At 40.3% G+C, this 25,243-nt stretch overlaps 1 protein-coding gene across 6 annotated transcripts in view; it reads left to right on the top strand.

The window, feature by feature from the left end:
- Positions 1-25,243, top strand: part of LOC103543389 (cationic amino acid transporter 4-like) — a 110,984-nt gene that overhangs the window by 60,615 nt on the left and 25,126 nt on the right. The window contains exon 1 of one of the 6 annotated variants that reach the window (XM_070628727.1): positions 11,440-11,700. The exons of the other annotated variants lie outside the window; for them this stretch is intronic. The gene's annotated coding sequence lies outside the window, so the exon portion shown is untranslated. Of the gene's footprint in view, positions 1-11,439; positions 11,701-25,243 lie in introns of those variants that run through there. 6 annotated transcript variants of the gene reach the window in all.

The raw sequence follows: 25,243 nt of genomic DNA, 5'->3' as shown, positions 1-25,243 counted from the left end.
GGGAACATAACTGACACAACTTTTTGGGAAGGCAATTTGTCCTTATGCACTGAGAGCCTTAGAACTGCCTGTGACCTTTGACCCAATGGTCTGACTAATCTGCTCTACAGAAATAACCAGAGACACAGAAAAAGATTGATGCCCAACGACGTCCACTGAAATACTGTTTATAACACGAAAATTGGAAATAATCTAAATGCCCACTAACAAGGATTGTTAACTGAGATTTGGAGGTCTGCAAACACTAAAGCCAAGTTGTCAAATATCATTTAAGAATTTGTGATAGTGCACATGATTAATAAACTGGGACACTTTGGGTAAAATTCACATGGTTTGTCTGGCAGGTCCTCAAAAGGGTAAACATGGAGGTGAGCATGTGACCCAGCAATTCCACTCCCAGAGAAATGGAAACATATGTCCCCACCAACACCTGTACTCAGATGTTCATGGCAGCGTTCTTCCTAATAGCCTCAAGGTGCAAATGTCCACGAGCTGATGAAAGGATAAATACTGTGGGACATCTATGCAATGGAGTATGATTTGGCAATAAAAAGGAATGAAATTTGGGGTGATGACAATGTTCTAAAATTGATTATGGTGGTGGTTGCACACCTCCATGACAACACTAAAATAAATCGACTTGTGTGTTTTAAATAGGTGAATTGTATCTCAGTATAGATGTTTAGAAGACAATGGAATGAAGCAGCATGCTACTGCGGGAACGGATCATGTAGTGAGGGGCATGTGTCATGCTATAACATGGATGGACCCTGAAAACATTATGCTGAGTGAAAGGAGTCAGTCACAAAAGAACATCTTGTACCATTCTGTTTATCCAAAGTGTCTAGAATAGGCAAATCCACAGAGACAGAAAGTAGAGTAGACGCTGACCTGGACTGGGGGAGGGGAGGGATTGGAGACTGACAGCCAAAGGGTCTGGACTTCTTTTGTAGGTGATAAAAATGTTCTAAAATTGATTGTGGCGATGGTTGCACAGCTCCGTGAATGCACTAAGACCTGTTGGTTTGTCCACTACTTTAACAGGGTGAATTGTATGGTATGTGAATTACATCTCCAGAAAGTTGTTACAAAAAAAGTCATATTGTTTGATCCAAGTTGTGTACAAAAAATGTATGAATGTATACACTCAATAAAAAAAAAAAGACCATAAGAGCCCCTGGCGTTATTAATAATGCTTATCTCTAGGTTGTGGGTTCATGTATTTTTATTTTGTTTATATTTTTCTGCATTTTCCACACTTGCTATTCTAAGTATGCATTACTTTTACAGCCAGAACGATAAATAGTACTTAAAAACACAACATGGTACAGGCTACAATTCAGCTCTGTGCATGGCATGCTTGGAGCCCTGAGGAGGGAGGGTGCTACAGACTGATTTTTTCCCCAATACCTCATATGTTGAAGCCCTAACTGTCAATGTGAATGTATTTGGAGACAGGAATTAATTAAGGTTAAATGAGGCCATAAGGTTGGGGCCCCGACCCACAGAAGAGTTAGTATCCTTACGAGAAGAAGCACCAAAAAGCTTGCTCTCTCCCCTCCCCCCTTGTGAGGACACAGCAAGAGGGCAGTCCTCTGCAAGCCCGAAAGAGAGGCCTGACTGGAAGTCAACCCTCCCAGACCTTGATCTGGGACTCCTGGCCTCCAGAACTATGAGATGTCGATGAGGAAAAGTCCTCTACAACTCAAGTAGCAGATGTGTATTTGGGCAACTAGAATTGCAACTCGGGAGACATAGACTCGGGCAGAAACCCGAACGGTCTTCCAAGGAAGACAAAGGAGGCAAGGGTTTATAAAGGCACAAAGAGAGAAATTACACAGGATGTTTTGCAAAATTTGTGACTGGTGCTTGCAACAACTGTTGCTTCTAGGCTCTACGTGATTGGTTGCTAAGGCCATCTCCAAGGCAGAAAGTTCTTATCCATGGGAGTAAGCACATTTCTTGAGAGAAGGTCAAGATGACAACAATGAGGCACAGTTCAAATTGGCATTCCCTCTGAGTAGAGACATGGCATGCCTGCATAAGCCCCATTTCCTTAGTGGCCTCCCAGCTCTATTTTAGAAGCCTTGACATATGTCACTCCATTTTGTTGTCACTGTGCACATTTTGAACACAAAGCATTGTAGATCAACTGTTTGATATACTGATATTTCCCTCATTGTGAGGAAGGCTCATTCCTGGGAAGTCGTGTCCCTCGTGGGGGGAAGCGAGGTGCTCAATCATCAATAGGAGTAATGCAGTCAGAGGCTCTGGCTGCATCTGAGCAACAAGGAGGCAGTCAGGAAATAAGTCTTAGGCATGGCCTCTATCTGCAGAAAGTATCAAGTCCCTTTTTTGGAGTTTCTAGATTGGTTGATCATCTCAAGTCTCTGAGCAGTCATTATTCTGGAGGTAGAGACAGACACACAGCATCGAGAAAGGCAAATGTTTAGTAGCTTGAAGGCTCCAAAGATCATGCAAATCAGGACAATAGTTCTTAGTACAACTTGGAGCAGATCTGAGTGAGTAGTAGCATAAGAAGCTTAAATGCAAGTACACATACAAGAATTCCAGTAGTAATCATAAACCATGTTTGAAGTCCTGGTCTCCTCCAAGCCCCTCTGCCTGAAGGAAGCCAGCTGAAAACACTGATAGGGAACCAGAGGGTGTCATTGAAAGGCATTGGACAGGAGACATCCTGTGCTATTTTTATAATTTTTGCAAGTTCTAACTCAACATCACCAGAAGAGTTGATGCAAGTATAGCAGGAGGTGTTGGCTACATCACAGATGCCACCCTATTCTGCAAGGAGATAACTGAGTGCCATTCGATTATCTAACACAACCCTCACTAGAGAATCCAGGGGTCAGTGTTATTGTGCTAAGGCTCGAGAAATAGAATATGCCAGGGAAGCTATGGTTAGGGATACATTTTTTATCAACAGCTCATTACAGGCACCGTCAACCCAAGGGGCAAAGCCTTTGGCAATGACAATCAATGGAGAGTAGATGGGGAATAAAAAGGGGTCTCCAAGTCTCACCTGGACCTATGTGATGTGGTTTGGATTTCTTTTTAAACAAGAACTGGAAATGGAATATTATGATATCCTAAAGGAATTATCTTGTCATATGCCAGCTGTCTAGACATTCATAAGCCCATGGTTCCCCACAGTAATCACACACAAATATATACCCAAAGGGGGCACACAGAATGCAGTGTCTTCTAGTTCAGCAGCAGTGTCAGTGGTCAGGAGCGCATGGTAAGGTCCTTTCAGATGGGGCTCAAGGGCTTCCTCTGATGATGCTTCCAGAATACCCAGTCACCAGGCTCTAGGCTGACCAACAGGATGCTTAAATTGGAATCTGGGAAAGGGTCTTTAACCTGTCGATAGGTTGAGCACAAGACTGTAGAGACTCCCAGTAGCTGGTCATAGGTGCATCAGGCAACAGGGGAGCAGCAGAAGGCTGTGTGCCAGCAGACACGGATGTGCTCGTGACTGCCTCGTGGAGTTAATTCATATTTTCCAAAGACGGCACTGTCAACAGTCTGCAGGACTGAAGGCGATATCTCAAGCCAGGGGAGTCCAGTCCACAGTATATAAGAAACCTCGGAGACAATTAACAGGACTAGAATCTAATATGTATAAAGGTGGAAACGTAATTTTTCTCTCTACAATTACCCTCAACTCTTTTTTTTTGCCAAAGATAATCATAGCAAAACGAGTTCATTTTTATTAAAAACTGGGGCTGATAATTTATACAAGTGAAAATAAAAATACTGAGAGTTTCTGAATTCTGGAGGGATCAGGTAGGGAGCAAAGGTGAGTGTTTCATCTTTGTTCACAAAGCCATGTTTTACCAAGTTCTTGATAGCTTAACAGAAAGGATTTTTTTAAATCTAGAAAAAGAAAACATTATAACATCCTCCTCGTTTAATGTAGTCCCAGGTAATTAATACTCGTTCTGCTTGAATTCATGTTTTCATCAGTTTTCAGGACTTTACCTGATGATTGAGAATGATAGGGATGGTGATAATCCCAAGAAGTTTGTATTAAGGTTCCTATGATTTCCCAGTGAAGTGGGTGCCTTTGTCACTGGAGGTTGTGGAAGAATCCCAAGTGGGAAGCACGTGTTCTAGCAGTTTCTTTGCCATCATGAGGGCATCAGGTTTGTGGTGAGGGAAAGGTTTTAACACATCCAGAAAACATCCAACAACAAGAACATATTGGTGAACCATAGGAATTGGTAGGTAAATGAAGTCCAGCTGCAGGTGCTCAAAGCACCCAGAGGGAGGAATCCTGAGGCATCTGGGACAGAAATAGTTTTTCCTATAGTGTGTGAAGGAGTGTAAAAACTGAAAAATGGGGTTCTCAAGAGAACTGGGAAGAGCCCAGTAGGTGTCTTTGGTTTTCCATAGCCCTCACTGTTGAATTTACAGCCATTGTTTACCTGCCTTCATTTCTCTGCTCCAGGAGCAGACTGTTGCCTTGTTATAAGGACGTCAGGATGGCAACTGTCTGGCAGTGAGGGACTATTCTTTGCAGAGGCAGAATGGACTTCATCCACATGTGCCCATCTTTATAGATTCCGTGGTTGCTGGCTTTGCATGAAAGTCAGCTAAGGAGCTTTCCTGATGTTTAGTGTGAGCCTCAATTCTGATGACAGACAGCATTTTATCCCAGGACATGTTAGACTCCCAGGAATTTCATGTAATTTCTGGAACTCATAATATATACTTATAAAGACATAGCATAAAGAAGATTAATTGCTATTTGACAGTACTTCCCATGTAATTTAACATATCAGATAAACCTAATTATTTTAACGTCTCTCTTTTTATATGGAGAAAACCAATCTTTTGAGATGTCTCAGGGATCCTCTAAAAAATCACAATGTGAGCTAGAGTCAAAAAAGACTTCATTTAGAACCTGATTTGGGGAAGTTTATCAAAAATATCAAAGAAGGCCTTCAAATACTTGCCTAAATGGTATCACAGATCATTATGAAACATATTTAATTATCTACTTCACCAAGGTGACAAAAAGATTTCAAAGGCAAATATAGAAGGTTACAAAGCTGCAAAACCTTAGCTCTTTGTAATGGAAAGACTCAGCTTTTAAAATAAAGCACAGCAAGTTACTTTTATAAAACATGAAATCCCTGCCTTTTGGCCAGATTAATGAAAGACGAAGAAAAACGTTTCATAATCTCTTTATCAGGACTAGATTAAAAGCCCAAGAGAGCTTGTCCTTATAACAAACACACAGAGAAAACAAAATTTCAGTTTTGTACCAGCTTACTTTTGATATTAAAGCTCATTTACTTAATTGAATTCATTCCATGTCAGCCAGCTTGACCTCACACAAGATTCTTTCCTCAGGCTTCCTCTTCCACAAACTTTCTTTTTTACCTTCAGGATTTGTCCTTTCTTCTCTCTCATAACCAGTGTTATTTTAGGACAAATTTAAACTCTTACAAAAATATCTCCATTCCTTGTACCTTCTTTTACTGAAAACATATTTCTCATAGCATAAATTTTGTTAATGTGGCATGAGATGTATTTACTAGTAGATCCAAGCATCATTTATTTTTTCTGTATTAAGAAGCCAAAAGTAGATCAACGTCTGTTCAGTAATTACCATTTTCCTGTTCTAGCTTATCTGGAGATCTGTTTTATCTTTTCAAGATGTTCAATGAATTTCCCATCATTTATTTTCATTTAGCAAAACTTTTAGCTTTCAAGTTACCAAAAGATTTGGAGAAGCTATTTTAAGGTACACTTACCATAAAGCGTAATTATTGCACTTAAAATGCCTTATTTCATTAACATCTATATAGTTCATTTTCTCTTAACAATCATACTAGGTTATTCATGAAAATTTCATGAGACGTTAAACCAGTTAGCTATCATTTTAAGTTAATCTTTTCTTGCTGACAAATTTTATGAGTGATAACATGAGCTTATTTGATTAATAACCCAGGTAGAATAAAAGTTGCACGTTTCCATTATGTCCAGTGCTGATAAGTCTGAAGACATGTCTATTTTAATTAAACCAACAAACTTAAGCCAGCTTTGCTTGGCTATGATTATGACAAACAAAAATGGCAAGCAACAGGATATGTTGGAGAATATGAGGGAGCCATTTGTTGTAAACCTAATTCAGCCTGATCTTGTTTTTCCAAAAGGGCCTGACATGGCCATTGAGCATGCATTGTATATCTGCTTTCAGCATTTGCTATGTCCCAAAGAGAAGAACAAATGGCCTTAAGATAGATGTGCAACTTCCCCCACATTGGCATTTCCTTAAGGATCAGCATCTCTCCCTAGGCTAGGAACTGATTGCTGTGATCACCTGTGACCACCCAGTTCAAGGCAACATACCTGCTCTGTCCACTGAGACCACAGACCTACTACCTGCTGTGTCCATCAATCGCTGTGTCGACAGAGTAATGTCATGACTATTGTAAAAGGGACATTTCAATCGTGTGAAACATGCTCTTTGAGGGTATATAACCACTCTGTACACCCCATCTCTTCAGTGCCCCTCCTTTGTTGGAGAAGGAAGGCCCTGGGCTACATGGTCCTCACATTTGGCTCAGAATAAACTCACCCCCATTTTCATTAATAGATTGGTTGTGGATTATTTTCATCAACAATTATTTTATATCATGTTAACTTGAAAAACATTTGGGTCAGTGTCTATTATATTTAGGAATAATTTATGTAAGTTCTTACTTTAAGTTGATTAGCTAGAACTCTTTTTAGAAATCAATTTTTTGTTTATACCATCTGGTGGTACAGCAGTATCACACATGTATAATGTACGTACATGTATATGGACCAACACAGACAGAGGTCTTAGAGTTTTCATTTGAAAAATTACAGCCATGAATCAGGCACAATTCAAAACTTTAGGATTGTGTCTCTAGCAGATGGAACAAGTTAAGGTCATCTGCTTAAAAGGTTCTGTTGTTGTTAATATTTGTGGAGAAGACGTTGAAGATTTATCTTTGCTGGAGATAAGGAGGCTATGAATTATATTTAGGAGAGAGAGCCTCTCTAGCAGCCTGCATTTCAAAGGAAACATTTTTCCTTTTTGTTCTTTAGCCTCAGGCTTTACTGATGAGGAGCCAGGTTCAGTCTCAGGAGACTGTGGGCTGTTATCTCTTTGGGTGTTTACACTCGAAAGACATGGAAAAATTTACAACTTTAAATGACAAAGAGAAACAAATGCAAGTATTTTCCTAGGAGTTTCAGGGTAATTGGGGTTTAAAATTTTCCTTCAGTCTTAGGAATGGAGGATGGTCTAAATAGGAACGTTCCTGGAGAGGTTCCTAGGCTCTGAGTCAGATGGTGGGGGGGAGGGTTAGGATGGTGAAAGGGAGTGGGTGGAATCTGAACTGCCCTTAGAGCTACATTTCAGATTTGCAAGGATTTGTAAGATAAAGATATTTGCTCTCAATGCCTCAGAAATTGGATTATAACTTAAATGAAAACATAGGTTCATTTACCTGACCAATTATATTATCCATAATTTACTTCTTTCTTTCTGGGTACATAGTTTTTGTCTTTTTTTTTTAACTTAGAAAAGAAAGCCTGTTTAAAAAATTCTTATCAGGCTCTGAATATCAGCTTTGAATTTGGCCAATTTTTGACCAGAGAGCTAGTAAAAAAAAAGAAAATATCCTTGTAAAAATCTTGCTAGTTTTTGGCTTAGAAAAACAGTAAATAATTCTGGCAGTATTAAATAACTCCATTAATTCTAATTTTAGTTTCCCCTAGGCTGTTTAAGAGGATAACATGACAGTTTACTAGGAAAATCCTCAGAGTCTCATTAACTCTGGAGGGGCCTATCCAGGGACTCTCCTACAATAGTAGAAATGAGGGTGTCAGTCCGCTAACTTGGTGGACTTCTGTTTATGGTTGTGTAGTCTTTTCTTTTAGGTCCCTCTTATATCTTTAATTTTTCACTAGCTTTTGGCAACAGAACTTTCAATGAAGCCGAAGCTGGGTACCTGAGGGTTACTATAGATATTCAATAAGAACATGACTTCTTCCCATCAAAGACATGGCTGAATCTTATCAATTTGCTGTTTTCTTGTTTAACCTGAAGGCTGACTTAAGGGTCTCAAGGATTTGTTAGCTTGTTTTCCAGAAGAAACAGAATGCATTTGCAGAGGCTGTGATCACAGAATGGCTGGCCCCCAGCTGCTGTTGATGCCCACGTCAGATTGCCCAGGAACTTATTGGGAGTGAACCCTTTGTTTCTCCAAAGCACCTTTGCTCTATAAAACCTCCTGTTTCCTGCTCTTAAGGTGGATTTGAGTGAACCCATGCTCCCACTTTCTCATTTTGGCCAATTCAAATAAACCTTTCTCCATCTCCAAGCACTGATGTCTCAGTGTTCAGTTTACCGTGCATTGGATGCACAAATTTGAGATTAACAGGTTCAATATCAAAGCCATTTAGAATTTTGAAGCCTTTCCTTTTTTTTTCTTTTTGGTGAGGGAGATTGGTCCTGAGCTAACATCCATTGTGAATCTTCCTCTTTTTGCCTGAGGAAGATTGTCCTTGAGCTAACAACTGTGCCAATCTTCCTCTATTTTGTACGTGGGACTCTGCCACAGCCTGGTTTGATGAGTGGTGTGTAGGTCTGTACCCAGGATCTGAACCTATGAGCCCTGGGCTGCTGAAGTGGAGCACCTGAACTTAACCACTATGCCACTGGGCTGGCCCCTTGAAGCTTTTGCTTTTAAGTGCATCTTTTAAATGATCTTGTCTAATTAGAACGTTCCCTTTGCTGGCCATCTGTTAAGTCATCTTTAACAGTTCTGGTCCTCTGATCAAGAAATTTACAAGAGAATAAACCTCAGTTCTTAAACATAAAACAAGCTGGAGTTCCTGAGGGAGAGAATTCTTGGGAAACTTTAGAAAATGAAATCTCATGTGAAAGAAAAACACAGACAGGAATGGCAATAAAGAAATTCCTGAAGTCAGTGAAAGTGCTCACCGACCAGAGAAAAAAACTCTGCTGAGGGATCCCCTTCTGTGGCAATGGCCACCACACAGGACTGAGACAGTCACCTCCTGGTTGGTCACCCCTGATCCAAAAAAAGGACTGACCTCGACCAAATGGAGGGAGGTCAGAACCTGAGAGGACCCACAATTGGAAGAGTCGCTGATTCATGAAAACCATGAACCCCAGGTGGCTTGTGTAGTTACCGTACCTGGTTTCAGGAGACGCTGGTCTACGAAGGTGAGATCACTTCAGGTCCCACTTTCTGACACCATGTATGTTAACCTAAAAGTCAAAAAGCCAAAATGAGAGGCAGAGAGGTGTTTATTAGGGGATCATAGAATTGCAATCCAGGGAGCACAGATTCAGGTAGAAACTCAAGTAGTGTACCACTAGAGAGTCAAAGTCAGGGGCTTTGAAAGGCACAGAGGAAGATTTGCATTACAAAGAATGTTAACTGGGAATGGAGGCAGAAAACTGATCTTGGCTAAAAATAACCGATTGCTAAGGCTAGCCAGAGGGAGGCAAAAGTCCATCAGTGTGAGGAGCTGCAGGTGTCTTGCAGCGTTACTCAGTTCAGAGGTTCATGTTCTGACCCATGAGGACGTGCGTAAGACCCATGCCCTTCATGGCACTCTCTCTGGCGCTCAGCCCTTCCTGCCCCTGGAGTTCTTTCTAGGAAACAGTTTGGTGCTTTATCTTTTATTTTCACAACAACTTTATTTACACACCATAATACTCACCAACTGAAAATGTACACTTCAGTGGGTTGTAGTGCATCCACAGAACTGTGCAACCATCACCACTGTCTAATTTCACAACATTGTCATCACCCCAAAAGGAAACTCTGTCCCCATTAGCTGTCACTTCCCATTTCCCCTCCCCCATCCCCTGGCCACCACTAATCTCTCTGTCTCTATGGATTTGCCTATTCTGGACATTTCATATCAATGAAATCATTCAATATGTTGTCTTTTGTAACTGGCTTCTTTCACTTAGCACAGTGTTCTCAAGATTCATCCATGTTGTATCACCACTTTATTCATTCTTATAGACCAATAATATTCCATTGTATGGATAGTTCACATTTTATGTTTCCAACATGAGTTGACGGACATTAGATGGCTTCTCCTTTGGGGCTATTAAGAGTAATGCTGCTTTGAAAGTTCACATACAAGTTTTTGTGTAGACATGTCTTGGGTACATACCTGGGATGAAATGGCTGGATCACACGCTAACTTCATGTTTAACTTTTTAAGGAACTTCCCAGTACTTTTCCAAAACAGCTGTGCTATCTTACCTTCCCACCAGCAGTCAATGAGGATTCCAATCACTCCACATCATCTTCAATGCTTGTTCTTATCTGACTTTTTGGCTGTAGGCATCCTAGGCAGTACATCGCTCTGTGGTTTTGATTTGCATTTCCCTAATGACTAATGATGTCAAGAATCTTTCCATGTGCTTTTTGGACATTTGTATATATTCTTTGGAGAAATTTCTATTCATATCCTTTCTCCTTTTTTTTTTTTTTTTTGGCTGAGGTAGATTCACCCTGAGCTAACATCTGTTGCCAATCTTCCTTTTTTTGCTTGAGGAAGATTAGCCCTGAGCTGACATCTGTGCCAATCTTCCTCTAGTTTGTATTTGGGTTTCTGCCACAGTATGGCTGATGAGTGGTTTAGGTCTGCACCTGGGATCTGAACCCACGAACTCAGGCTGCCAAGGTGGAGCATGCCACACTTCAATACTGTGCCATGGTGCTGGCCCTCATTTGCCCATTTTTAAATTGGGCTATTTACCTTTTTACTGTTGAGTTGTCAGAGTTCTTTATATATTCTGGATACAATCGCCTTATCAGATATATGCTTTGCAAACATTTTCTCCCATTCTGTGGATTATTCTCCTCTCACTTTCTTGATGGTATACTTTGAACCACACAAGGTTTTAATTTTGATGAAGTCCAACTCATTTATATTTTTATTAGGTTTCTTGACATTTTGGTCTCATATTTAAAGACACCATTGGGGGGAGGGTGAGATGGGTATGGAGGTCAGCTATATGGTGATGGATGGAAACTACATTTTGGTTGTGTGCACACTGTACTACATGCAGATGTCGAATTCTAATGTACGTTTGAAACTTATACAATGTTATAAACCAATGTTACCTCAATAAAAATAAAAAATAAAAGAAAGAAACCATTACTTAATCCTCGATCATGAAGATTTGCTCCTATGTTTTCTTCTACGAGTTTGTTGGGAGTTTAGCTAAACTACCCCACAGCATTGCAGCCTCAGCTTCCATTTTGTGTGGCCTAGTGGCCTTCAGGGGCCTTGAAATGACACTGGCCCCTCCCAAGAGTGCACACCCTAGATAACCGCCAGCAGAGTCAGAGTACATGTCAGTTCCTGATATGACTCCCACAACTGCCCTTATGAGAAGCACTCTCCCTGCCTCCCAGGGCCTTCCCCCTGTGTGCCCCTTAGATAAGACCCCTGGGAAGCTTACCTAAACCTCTTTTTCATTTGAATTGGCCAATCCAGTCTTAGTCTGAGAACCCCAAAGCGTTCCACCTGCGGATCTCAATAAGGAATATGCCCCAGGTCCTGCCATGCTCTGCCTGCCCTCTGCCTTAACCTCTGATGTGGCCCAACAGGGTGTGCTGTGGACCTTCTCCAGGAGCCGTGAGTAACAGACTTCTCTATTTCAATTCCTTCGTGGTCTTTCGTTGAACATAGAACAGAACCATCCAATACCCCAGGGCTCTACATAACAAATGATAATTTGACACAATCTCAACACCTATTTTATTGTGCTTTGCAGATACTGGACTTTTTTACAAATAGAAGCTGTAGGGGAGGAGGGAGAATTCCTCCCCTTTTCCCCTTATGGCTCTTATGGCTGCTCAAAGAATTAAAAATGACCTAAGGCCGGTTGGGAGGAGAAAATCAAACAAAGTTTAATACATGTACATGGGGAATTCACATAAGCATCAAGAATTCCAAAGACAGTCAGGCAAAATCAGGTATATATGTCTTTCTGGACTAAGCAGAGGAAGATAGGGGTCAGAGACTTCAAAGGGAGAGAAGGCAATTTTCAGGAAGATGAAAAGAGTTCATATTTGTTAAACAAATGTTTCAATTGTCCATCTATAGACAGTGGGCCCTGGACAAGAGATCTTTTGATAAAATGGCCCTTGCTAGATGCCTTCCTGCCTACAACACCTAGAATCATCTATAAGAGCTCCTTCTGGGACAGGCCTGTCTATCTTAAATTCCTTTAAGCAATTTGGGGGAAGGTCAGGTGTTCTTCTGAGCCTTGAATGTCTTCAGCTTGAAATAATCCACATCCCAGAGTGGCACCTCTTGGGGTGTCCTGCCCTGAACCCCATCAATTCCCTTCTCTGAAACTTCCCTGGAAGTTTCACATATTAAAAGCTGAGTAAATGACTGTGGAGAGAGAAAATGAGTTAGTAGCCAAGTAGTAAGAAACCTGCAAAGGGAGACAAGAACATGGATTAGAGTGAGGATGAACAATCAGAAAGGAAGAGATTGGAACCCATCTCCTCACACACCATTAAACCAGTTCCCGATCCTAGGAATAAGTCAGTCCAATAAAATGGGTGAGCTTCATTCATCTGACGGAAAATGTGAATCTTCTCTTTTAATAGATGTAAGTTAGATACTACTTGCCCTGTTTGGTTCACATAAAAGCAGCTTTCTCACTGATGATGCACAGGCTCCTCCTCGCTGGGCAGTCAGTGTCCAGAGCAGGTGGATTTTGGAGGACCACAGAGGCTAGGCTGTTAATCTCTGACTGGAGTATTTTCAAAGTTTGCAAGGTGGGTTTGAACTCTTGTTACATTACCATGGAGAGATTTAAGATTGCCTTTTCCAACTCACACCTTCGTTAGCTGCAGAATAAAAACTCAATGCTGAAAAGAATTTGGAGTTGTGATACACAAGTGGATTCTCTACGATTTCACAACTGGCATGTTTATGTGGCACAATCTTATGAACAAAGGAGCCCAAGTTTTCAATTAGGCTGGTTTTTAGGGTGGAGTATCTGGTGACAGAAGGGGCCAGATATCCAAGTCCACATTGTCCTGACCAATTAGGTGGGAACCCTTTCCACACTTCGTTGCCGCTTGAAATAAAAAGACCAACGTGGTTTACAGACAAGGTTAGAACTAAAACTGTAGGTCCCAGGATCTGGAATATTCCCTCACCCTTGCCACTGGTACTGTTAGTGCCTAAATAACATCACTTTCCATGCACTTCTGTCAATCTTGGAGAACAGAGTGGACTGCAGGATCATTGGTATGGGAGGCCTGAAGCCTGATTTTGGTGGCTATAAAGCCTGGTCTTGTCACCTGAACATGTGAGTCCAGTCTTTGGGTCCACCCATATGTAGTTTGTGGTATGGGGCAGCTTAACCATGGGGGCAGCTGCATTACCCCAAGTTGGACAAGGGTGGCTCATAAACCATCCAGAGCATTTAGCGATTTGCAAATGTTTGTGCCAAAGGGAGTAGTGTTAGTCACTTACAACTTCCTTGAGTGGTGAGAAGATGCCACCTGTGGATTCAAAGCACAGAATTTGAGTGAAATATCATCCAGGTATGTCACCCAGGAGAGGTCCAGGGTCAGGTTTACTTTCAATTTGAAGGGGAAAATTTTCATCTGTTGTCTTTATCTGGGCAAGGGACAGTCCTTGAGCTTCTATACAGGTTTTCAGGGGTCTTAATGACTCACCAGAAGAAGAGGCAGAGTGATGCTGTCCTTGTCGTGGACACCATACCCTGTCATTCATGCATCTTCCATATTTAGTCCGCCAGGTGTTCACATCAGCAGGAACAGAGAATAGATCAGGTTCTTTGCACTCTCTGTTGACAACAGTCAGATTGATTAGTTAGCTTGGCCAGGGTTTGGTAAACTGGCATAAGAGGGTGTTTCGTCTGTGCTGGTCCCATTGAGAAAGAGAAAGAGAGGGTTAGTAAGAGCAAGACACAGTTTGGAAAAGAGCTCATAGTGGCAACTTAGAGAGGGGAAGTAGGACAAATAGAGACTAGCACTCTCCAGTCAGCTTTTGGATAAATGATTAAAAGCAATATGTATGTTCATTAGAGGAAAAGTGTTGGTTGTATGTGTGTTTTTGTGTATTGAGCTTTAAAATAAAAGGGGGAAAACAGGTGAAAGTGAGGTTTCTTGATCCACAATATTGGGAAAAGCTATCTACTGTGTGAGCCCAGCTGCTCCTGGGACCTGGGAATTGGCCCTGGAAATTCTCATTTAGGGCCACCTGTGGGGACTGTCTCTGTTATCTTGAGAGCAATGTTCTGGTTCTATTTTGGCATGACTTGCATGGATCCAGGAAGATTGTTCCTTTATTTTGATGGCAGTGTAGGTGGTCAGTAGGACTTCATAAGGTCCTTCCCAGTGAGGTGACAGCACCTGTTTTCTTCTAAAGATCTGGATGTGCACCTGATATCCTGGTCCAAAGGGATAACAAGTCTTGACACAAGGTGGGGGCCATGCCTCTTTTATCCATTGACCATATACTATATACTTCAAGTATACTAGTTAATTTTTGTCTATTGCTATTCATAGCATCAAATTGTTCACTGAAGTTCCCATAATATTCACCTAATCCAGGAATGGAAGCTTTGAAGATGCCAGTAGGACTTGGGCATCTCAAAACTACTTCAAAAGGAGTCAACCCATGTCTCCTATTTGGAGAATTACAGATCTTTACAAGGGCCAACAGCAGAGCTTCTGGCCATTCAAATCGAGTTTCTCAACAGACCTTTTCTCAAGTCCTTTGGATGTCTATATTTTTACTTTCCACTTGCCCTGATGATTGAGAATGATATTGTTAGCACCTACATCACCTGGGAGATGAAAGTGAGCCCTCACATTTGTGTTGTTTCATCTTGTCTCCCCAAAATATGGGAGGCCAGGGGTTATAAAGGTTTGTGAGGAGTGTGGCTGATGGTAGAGAGGTGGGGGGCAGTCATTGGACCTGCCTGCATTCGGCCTTGGGACACTGCTTGCAGGGAGGAGGAGGAGATGATATGGAATCCAAGTGGCTGTCCTTGGCCATGTCTATCTCCATGGTGGATAGTGGATTCCAGAGCCAGGGATCCAGGGAGTAAGCAGGGAAAGAGTGCTTTCGTTTTAACCCCATATATGCTGGGTATAACGTAGGGGAACTGATATCAAGGCCGGTATCAATTCTCCCCTATTTTATGTTCATTTCTCAATCTTGTAGGATTTGGGGCCACAACCGATCTAGCTACTTCCTGCTGAATCAGGGTCTAGGTTGTTCCATCTTGTTGAACTAGTCTTTTAGTAAGCCAGTGATGCAGATGGGCTTCCAAAGTTAGGCCTGTATCATGTAAGTAAGTAACCAAACATTTAATAAGAAGTATTTCTAGAGAAACAAAAATAAAAAACAAGGTTAATAGATGGAGCAAATTATAAGCCAGTTCCTGAGCCCAGGGTTGGGGGGTGGCCAATCAAGATTCCTAGAATTCAGAGTCAAAGTACTTTTGCAATTATAAGTGTCTCTGATGGTGTCATTGGGCACTCAGGGACCTTTCTGAGTGGATTACACAGCAGCAGACATGATTCTCTTTTAAGTTCATATTAAGTCCTTCAGCATCAGTTTGTAAGTTTTCAGGGAAAAGGGCAGGTTCAGCTCTCAATGATTCTAAATGAAAGTGATAGAAAACATTAGTTTGGAGATTTGTTATTTCAGATATTTCAGGAGACTAGAAGAATTCAGAATCAAGTCCAGTTTACATATACAAAACAAAAACCTCAAAGATAATTGACAGAACAAAAATCCAAAATTTATAAATATGTATTATAGTTTTTATTGAGACATAATTTTTCTCTCTAAAATCACCCTAATTTTTTAGCAAAGATAGCCAAATTTAGACCCACTGGTTTACAAAGTAGGTCTAGTTTTAATAAACTTGTCCCAATTATTTACATAAGTACAGCAAGAATAGCAAATGATCATATAGGCTCTTTTAAATCTGCGTTGTTGGAATCTTTTATAAGGAATCTCAGATTGAATTTTAAAGGCCTCTCGTGGCCAGGAAAGTCAGGCCAAGAAGTTGTCATCAGATTTTCCTGCAACACCTACAGATTTGGGTGAATTCCTGTCTTCACGAGGTCCCCAAAATATTGAGGTTCCTTGTACCTGCCAGAGGTTGTGACATTCTTTACTCAACCTTACCAGGTTACTGGGAACCCATAAGCAAGGTACTAGGCCAATATTTCCAAGTGGCTTTATTTCAGAAAGTCAACTTTTGTTCTTCCAAAGCTGTCTTGTCATATCCGAGTCTGTCTGTTTCTCTCAAATATGACATTCCAATCAAAGCCTTGGTGGTATAACCAGTGTTTCCAATTGTGTCCTGTTATAAGAAGAACAGATTCTTATTGAACTTATGCAAACAATTATATAGGCATGAAAATAAGAATACTTACTCATAAGGAGTTTTCAAATTCTGGAGTGATCGAATCGGGAGAAAAAGATAAATGTTTCAATTTTGTTTACAAATTGGTATGTCATAATTACTTAAGAGAAAAAGTTTTTCTTAAATCTGAGAATACATAAAAATAAAAAAATCAACAATATTTTAAAGAAAAGTCATAAAAATGATAATTATTCTCACCAATTCATTCAGTCCTGTGTAATTGATTATCTTAATCTTCTGATAGCAGTTTTATGAGGTCATCAGTTTCTCCATTACAGTTCTGTAATTTCTTACCCAGTTCAGTTTTATAATCTGAAAGTTTATCAGAAACCTGTACTCTAGTGTAAGTGTCAGAGTCTTTTCCATGAATTTTTCTAAAGATGAAACATATTTGTAAAAACTTCAGAGTAAAACAACAGTCTTCAAGTAATAAAGCATTCCAAAATTGCAATTAACAAAGAAACTTGGTTATTTTTGTGACACATAACATTCCAAGACAACAAGCAGAATTATGGCTGATAATCAGGACACAGCAGAATTTTAGTAATGTTAAACAATTTTTAAAACATTGATAATAATAATATTTACCAATACAACATCATAGGTCCGCATGAAGCAACGTTTAATTATCACTTTAACCATGGTGACAGTTAAAGAATTTTAGGCGCATGCAGAGAATTAAATAGCTGTAAGAAAAATGTTAGCATCTGTGATTAAGAACCTGATAAAAACAATATAGGAAATTAATTTTGATAAAACATAAAATCCTTATCCTTTTGGTAGACTAGTCAAAGAAAAAACTTTTTATAATTTTTTTTACCAAGATCAGTCTAAAAGTTCAGGAACATTATCCTTTTAAGAAAGAGAAGATCAAGTTTTAAGTTTGTACTAGTTTCCTTTTGACATTAAAACTCATTTAATTAATTGGATTTACTTTAATCTTAGCCAACTTGACCATGCACAAAACTCCTCTGGGTTTTACTTTCATAAACCTTTTGTCATTTTTTTATGTTTAGAATTTGTCCCGGGTTTCTTTTTTTCCCTTCTAGTACTTTAGTACAAATATATCTTTTTTTAAGCCAACAAGCAAAAACGCTTTTATTTTCTATACTTTCTTACTGAAAACATATTTTATTTTCTTTGAATACAAAGGTTTAAAAAAATCTAGCAGCTTTAATTACATACATTAATTAGAATCTTTAACCTTTAGGAACTTTAATCTCTAAGTAAAAACTAAGCAATTATAAACTTTCCTTTAAATTAGAATTCTCTTGCTTGACAAATTTATAGACACATTTTATAATTTTTAGAAATATGATACTTTGTAGTAATAAAACACAAGGTGTGCTTATTAATAGACCCAAACATTTTTTAGTCTTTTTGTAATAAGAAGCCAAAAGTAGATAAACTTAGTCATGTTCAGCAATAATGTTTTAGCATTCCATCCTATCCAAAAAGGACCCAGCTATTCAACAGATTTTGTCATTTAACTTAACTTGGTAAAGCTCTAAAGTTTTAAGTTACCAAAAAGATTTTGTAAGTCATTTTTTAAGTACACAGACCATAAAATATAATTATTGTTAAAAAGTTTCTCCAAAAACTTCCATCCTTTTACATCTATTTAGTTTACCCATTCTCAACAATTATATTTAGATCGTCTACAAAAACCTCATGAGACATTAAACAAAAACAGCTATTATTCTAAGTTATTACTCTTGTTGACAAATTTTATAACAGAGATGACATGAGCTTATTTGACCAGTAGACTCACGCTGTATGTCTGCACTATATCCAATGCTGATGACTCTGTGGACATGCCTATTTTAAATCAAACCAGCACACTTAAAAAGGCTTTATTTATCAAAGATTATTTTATATATCATGTTAAATAACTGTCTTTTAGAAATTTTTGTATATTAATTAAAAACTGCATTCCATTATGAGAGACTTTGAATCCTCTCTTTTAAGGGTGACCCTTAATGTGAACTCATCTGAAAGAGAGGCTCCCAAGAATGGCCATTGCAATTTCAAGTTATCTCAAAAATTTACTTATTTTCGCTTGCTTAATTTTATATCAGGAATTTTGGGGGAGTTGAAGTGGCGACTCTCAGGGAGAGAAGAAAGAGAAGCAGCAGATTTGGCTTCAGCCTGTGGCATGTTTAATTATTTTCTCTTAAACAGGTAGTAAACAATTTCTGATTTCATTTAGAAGTCTCAAAAGATTAAAATAGGCTTCCCATTGTTGTAGCTGGCTTTTTCCCTTTGTATATATAAATATATCAGTTTGGGTAAACTGAAATTGCCGCATTTGGGCCATTTTAAAGTGAAATCTCCTTTAACGTGTTTAATTAACATTGCCTGGGGGCCAGCCCAGTGGAGCAGCAGTTAAGGTCGCACGTTCTGCTTTGGCAGCCCAGAGTTCATCAGTTTGGATCTTGGATGTGGACCTAGCATTGCTTGGCACACCATGCTGTGGCAGGTGTCCCACATATAAAGTAGACGAAGATGGGCCTGGATGTTAACCCAGGGCCAGTCTTTCTCAGCAAAAAGAGGAGGATTGGTGGCAGGTGTTAGCTCAGGGTTAACCCTCCTCAACAAACAAAAAAACAAAACCAAAGAAAGCATTGTCTGAAGGATGGATTTATATGCTCTGTCAGGAAGGGGAACTGTTTTCCAGTGTGACACAATGTTTATCCTCACAACATAATCTATAATATGATCAAGCAAAGAGATGTAATTATTTTACATAAAGCCCATTTAAATACACCAATTTCTACAAACTTTTATCTTAACTTTTCCAACACTTATACTTCTAATTATAAGTTACATTAGAATTCCATTAACAAGTTTTTATATTGAAATATTATGTAGGGAAAGCATTCCAGCTAGACACAACATAATATTAGCTTAAACACTTTAATCTTTATAGTCTTATTAACCTGAGCAGCCTAACTGTTGCCCAAACAATTGCTGGTCAGGTTTCTCACTGTGATTTCTGCCTCCTGACCTTTTAAGTTTTTTCAGCTGGGGTGAATAGAACAGGTTTGTCTGATGTCCTTTAATGTTGGAGGCCAATGGGGGGTCCATTTAGTCCATCCAACATTAGGCATTGTTTTATTAAAACCTTTGTTTTAACTTTATTTATGTCTGTTCTATTCATCCCATTTCCCTTGTTTTTAATAACTGGTTAAGGATTTCTGTCCTGTTAGGATGAGTCCTATGACTCTTTCCTTTCTGATTTCTCTTTGTTAACTTAATGTTTTCATTAGCATCTGTAAGACCACAAGAAGAAGCTGAGACTCCAAGATTGATTAAGTTTCAAAGACTAGTCATTGTATTTCCTTTTGATTTGGTCTTTGCATAGGTACCAATAAAATAGCTGTTTATGACAAGAGCTCTCTAAAAATTTTCCAACCTAAGGATTCACTATTTGGCTATGTTCTGTCCACAGTTTAAAGAATATTGTGGCCATGCGGTGTTACAAAAGAAATCATCCCTTTTTAGACACTGGCTTATAACTATAATTAGACAATCTATCAGAATCAGCCCCAGAGGGCTCTGCTTGGGGTCAGGCAGTGTGTTTCCCATTCTGATACACAGAGACAGACACAGAAAAGCCAGACACCAGTGAATTGGTTCCTAGATTTAGGGTAGAAAGTCCTACAACTTTTCTCACTCTGAATGCACACCCAGAGGGCCCCTCCACAAACAGAAAGGACCCAAGATGGCCACTCTGGGAATAGAAAGGACCCTAAATGGCCTCTCCATGAATGGAAGGGACCCCAGAAGAGGGGAAGGAAGTTCAAAGGCATCCCCAAGATGACTTACCCTATTTAGACAGAGTCTGTCGACTCACCAGAAGGAAAAACAAACAAACAAATCTAGACCCTGTTTTCTTGCCATAAGAAAATGTGTCTAGGGTCAGTGGTGTCAGGCCAGACAGCAAGTACTGGGGACAGTCACTAGGGAAAATCACCTAGGCAGCTGCTGGACTGCTTCCCAGGACACCCCTGTCAGCCCAAGACCATGGATCCATGGACAAGAGACTCCTAGCTGGCTCGCCAAACTGATAGTGCCTACAAGCATAGGTTCCTTACCCGCCACACAAGAAGGGCTAAATAAAAACTGGAATGCCAGGCTCATGACAAGGAAGGGGATTTTATTTCAAGTGGCATCAGCCAGGAGCCAAGAGTAAGCCCTCAAATTCATCTAGTCTTGTCTCCCCGAAAGGTGGGAGGCCAGGGGTTTTAAAGGTTTGCAAGGAATGTGGCTGCTTGTAGATGGGGGGCAGTCAGTGGCCTTTCTGGTCACAGCTTTCCCACCAACCTCCTTCGGCCTTGGGACACTGCTTGCAGGGAGGGGGAGGAGATGATAAGGAATCCAGGTGGCTGTCCTTGGCGATGTCTGTTTCCATGGTGAGTAGTGGATTCTGGAGCCAGGGAGCCAGAGAGGGAAGCAGGGAAAGAGCACTTTGGTTTTAACCCCATATATGTTGGGTTTAATGTAGGGGAAATGATACCAGGGCCAGCATTAATATGGGGTATGAAATTTTAATGAGTACCTCAGAATTTCTGAAAGCAATTGGTTTATCTCTGCTGGAAAATTAGTTTCTGGGTCTGATTCAATCCATAACGGAATCCAAAACAAGGAGTAATTTCAGTTAATTTCTTTTCTGATGTTGTGGCATCAGCACGTCTAGTCAGATAATATTTGGTCCACCCACTATCCATTGCAGACAATAACCAAACAGTGAGAAGAGCCTAAAGCTGGGGGCAAGACTATAAAATCCGTATGGAGTGCCACAAGAGCAGTGTGGGCCTGGGAGGACTTCCTGGGGTACAGTGATTTCTCCCAGAAACTTGGTGACATTGGCAAGTAGTGCACTGGGAAATTATTGGGTCAGAAATTTTGTGGATGCCACGGCAGGACCAATTCTCTTTTAGTTCCTTAACTATCCCCCATCTGAACATACGCCCCATTTGGTGGGAGATAAGTCTGAGCCAAAAAGTCAAAGGAAAAGGAGCTACAGGAAGTCCTTTGGCCCAGTGTCTAATCCACCTGATCATTGTTTGGTGCCATGTTGTATCCCCTGGTCTTTTTCAGATTGTGGGACATTTGCCTGATAGTTAATAACGTCAGTCAGGAATAAAGACAGTTTTAAAAATTGGGTTGAGAAAGGAAAAGGGGGTCCATGGTGAGCCATATATTTAGCAGCTCTGCCAGCCTGTCATTTCCTGAAGAAATGACATCAGACTCCTGAGTATAGGCTGAAGAGCAAACACTGCAATTTGAGAAGGGAGGTGAATAGCTTGTAATGGGGCAGCTATTAAGTGACCATTAGCAATAGGAGTTCCTATGGAAGTCAAGAATTCAGAGGATCTCAAAATTGTGCCAACAGCATGGCAGACTCCAAAAGCATATCTGGAGTCATTGTAAAGAGTGGCAGTTTTCCCTTTTGCTCATGTGCAGGCTCTAGTAAGATTTATGAGTTCATCATCTTGGGCTGATTTTACAGTGGGCAAAGAATAAGCTTTCAGTGTTTCATGTGGGGAAACTGTGGCATAAACAGTGATTATGTTTCCCTGGAAATCCCATTTATAGGAGTCATCACAAAACAGAAGTAAGTCTGGACTGCCTAAAGGGACGTCCAAGAGATTTTCTCATGGCTCTGAGACCATTTCTATAGCTGCAATTGAGTCATGTGGAATGGAGTGGGGCTCTCCATCATCAGGGAGGGGTAATAAGGTAGCTGGATTCACAGTGTTACAAGGATGTAAGATGATGGAAGGGTTAGTTAAAAGAGTCTTCTCACGGGTGGTCTGTGGCCATGTAGAGAGGTGCTGTGTCCTATGAACTTGAAAAATAGCAGACAGAGCACGGGGAACATAGAGATTAAGGGGAGGGCCTAATATTAGAGCACTGGCTTTGTCAGTCAGCGTGACAGCTGAGGCCACCACACATAAACATAGGGGCATACCTGATGCACAGGGTCTAGCTGGCATGAGAAATATGCTATAGGATGTATCTGAGAGGAAGAGATTCTCCTAGAATGTCTGCAGCAAATCCACTATTTTCATGGTGGTATAGATGAAAAGGTTTGTCAAATTAGGTAAAAGAGCCAGGGGTGTGGACAAAGCTAATCTTAAGGCATCAAAGGAGTTGAATAGCTCTGAAGGCCAGGAAATAGGCTCTGCGGTGATATCTGGGAGAAGAGCATCCAGAGGGTTAGCAAGGGGTGCAGAATCAGGAATCCACTGGGGCTGTAACCAGCTGCCCTTAGAAATTTACGTTGCTGTTTTGTGATTTTGGGGAAGAAGGATGGACAAAATGGACTCAAGGTGTTTGGGGGTGAGCTTCTGAATGCCTTGAGATATCTCATGTCCAGTGGGTACCAGTCATTTGCACCCACTGAAGTTTAGATCTGGAAGCATTATGGCCTCGAGCAGCTCGTGCCTTCAGGAGAATGAGGAGTCTGTAAGAGCTCCCTGTTTAGTTTGATTACAGAGCAGAAGGTCATCCACATAGTGAACAGGAGTGGAGCCTTGAGTAAAGACTACAGAACCCAAGTCGGCTGAAAGGATTTGGGAAAATATTGAGAGGGACTCACAATATCCCTGATGTAGGTGAGTCCATGGGAATTGTCTCCCTTTAAATGTAAATGCAAAAAGAACTTGTGAGTGAGGGTGCAAAAGGATTGAAAAGAAAGCTGAGCAGAGGTCAATTCCTGTCACCCAGGCTGCATCAGCAGGAACTGAGGTCAGGATGACAGCTGGATCAGGGCCCACAAGATCCTGAGGATTTGTGAAAGACCTTATGGCTCTGAGGTCTTGCACACATCTATAGATTTCGTTCCCATCTCAGTCAAACTCACCTGTTTTTCACTGGCAAGATTAGAGTATTACACGGTGAAGAAGTAAAATCTAATACACCCTGTGCAAAAGGGAGTATGTTATAGATTCAATTCCTCACTCTGCATCTCTGGAGAGCAGGTATTGGGCTACTGATGTACACGGTTCATTCTTTTTCCTAGTAATGTGCATGGGTTCTTCACTCAGTATCAATCCTACATTATTTGCATGTGTAGCCCAAAGACTAATGGGGACATCCTTTAAAGATTCATCTTCTTCAGAAGAATTTAAATCAAGATGAGTTTCCAGGAAGGAAATTAGGAGACTTAGGCTTTGGTCTGAGGACAGAGAGATAAAATTTCCTTTCTCATTGCAATCTCTAGTGGCATTAAATTTACATAACAAACCTCTGCACAAAAGATTTGCTGCTGAACAGTAAAGACTAGCAAGGCATGATGAGTGTAAAGGGTCATAAAGATGTTGGAGTGGGCTGAGCTATGGGCCATGAAATAGGCTGCCCAGAGGCTCCAACAGCTTGAACAGAAGCAGAGGTGACAAGTAGAGATAGATTCTCTGAACTGATAGTAGAGAAAATCACATCGGTATCAATTAAGAAATCCAGTTCCTGAGTCTCTATTTTAAGTTGAATGGTAGGCTCAAGGTTGGAACTGAATCTTGGATGACCCACCAAATAAGGAGGAAATGCCCCTCAGGAGGAGGAAATCAAGCTTTCCAGAGGCGTTGGGGCCAAGGGAGGGTATTTTTTAACCTTTCCCTTCTTTTAAGAGGACAATCTCTTTTCCAATGCTCTGGTTTCTCAGAAGACCTGCAATTGTCTGGAGTCAAATAGGGAGGCCTCTGAGTGGGCTTTAATTACTCTCAGTTACATTTTTTCTTCTCAAATGATTCAAGTTTTAAAACCATAAAAGTTGCTTTTAATCGTCTTTTACCTTCCTGCTATTTTCAAAGAATTGTGTAGCAGCCTCCATTATTACACTTAATGGTTGCCCTGACCAAGCAAGCACACTATTTGGAATTTGTTTTTTTATAACAGGAAGACGATTTTCTACTAAATCAGAAATCAGGAGATTCCTGTGCTCTGGGGCTTCTGGGTTTAAGGCAGTGTGCCTTTGAACTTTTGTATAAACCTTCAATAAAATGTTTTGGATGTTCTCCTTAATTCTGAGTTCATAATTCAATTTTTGATCAATTAGTGATAGGAGGAAACACCTCTAAAACTACTCTTATTAAACCTTGAATATCAGGCACCAGCAGAGCCACTTCCTGGTCATTTGCAGGAGGGCCTGAGGGAGGGTCTGGCCATCCATTTCCTCTATGAGGGATGTTTTTCCAGGGGTCCCTGGCCAAGCCAAAGATTTGTCATCAGATTCTGCCTACAATACCTACAGATTTGGGTGGATTCCTCTCTTCTCAAGGTCCTCCAAATATTCTCAGGTTCCAGGCACCTGCCTGAGAAGTGTCCTTCTTTACTCACCTGGTAAGACTGCTTAGAACCCTGTAAGCAAGGTACCAGGCTGATATTTCTAAGTGGCTTTATTTCATAAAACTCACTCTTTGTTCCTCAAAAGCCATCTTGTCATATCTGAGTCTGCATATTTCTCTCAAATATGACATTCCAGTCAAAGCTTTGATAATATAATTAATGTTTCCAATTGCATCCTGTTATAAATGGAACAGATTATTATTGCCATGAAAACAACACTCACTCATTAAGAGTTTCCAAATCCTGGAGGTATCAGATAGGGAGAAAAAATAAATAAATGTTTCAGTTTTACTTACAAAAGTATAATTTTACAAAATTGCTATAAGTCATAGTCAGCTCAAGAGTAAGAGAAAAAGGTTTTCTTAAATCTGGAAAAAAGAAAACATCACA

This window comes from Equus przewalskii, chromosome 7, assembly GCF_037783145.1.
Source record: "Equus przewalskii isolate Varuska chromosome 7, EquPr2, whole genome shotgun sequence".
In the NCBI taxonomy this organism is placed as follows: Eukaryota; Metazoa; Chordata; class Mammalia; order Perissodactyla; family Equidae; genus Equus; species Equus przewalskii.
Note: the sequence above shows the minus strand (reverse complement) of the source record. Positions and strands in the feature narration are given on the sequence as shown.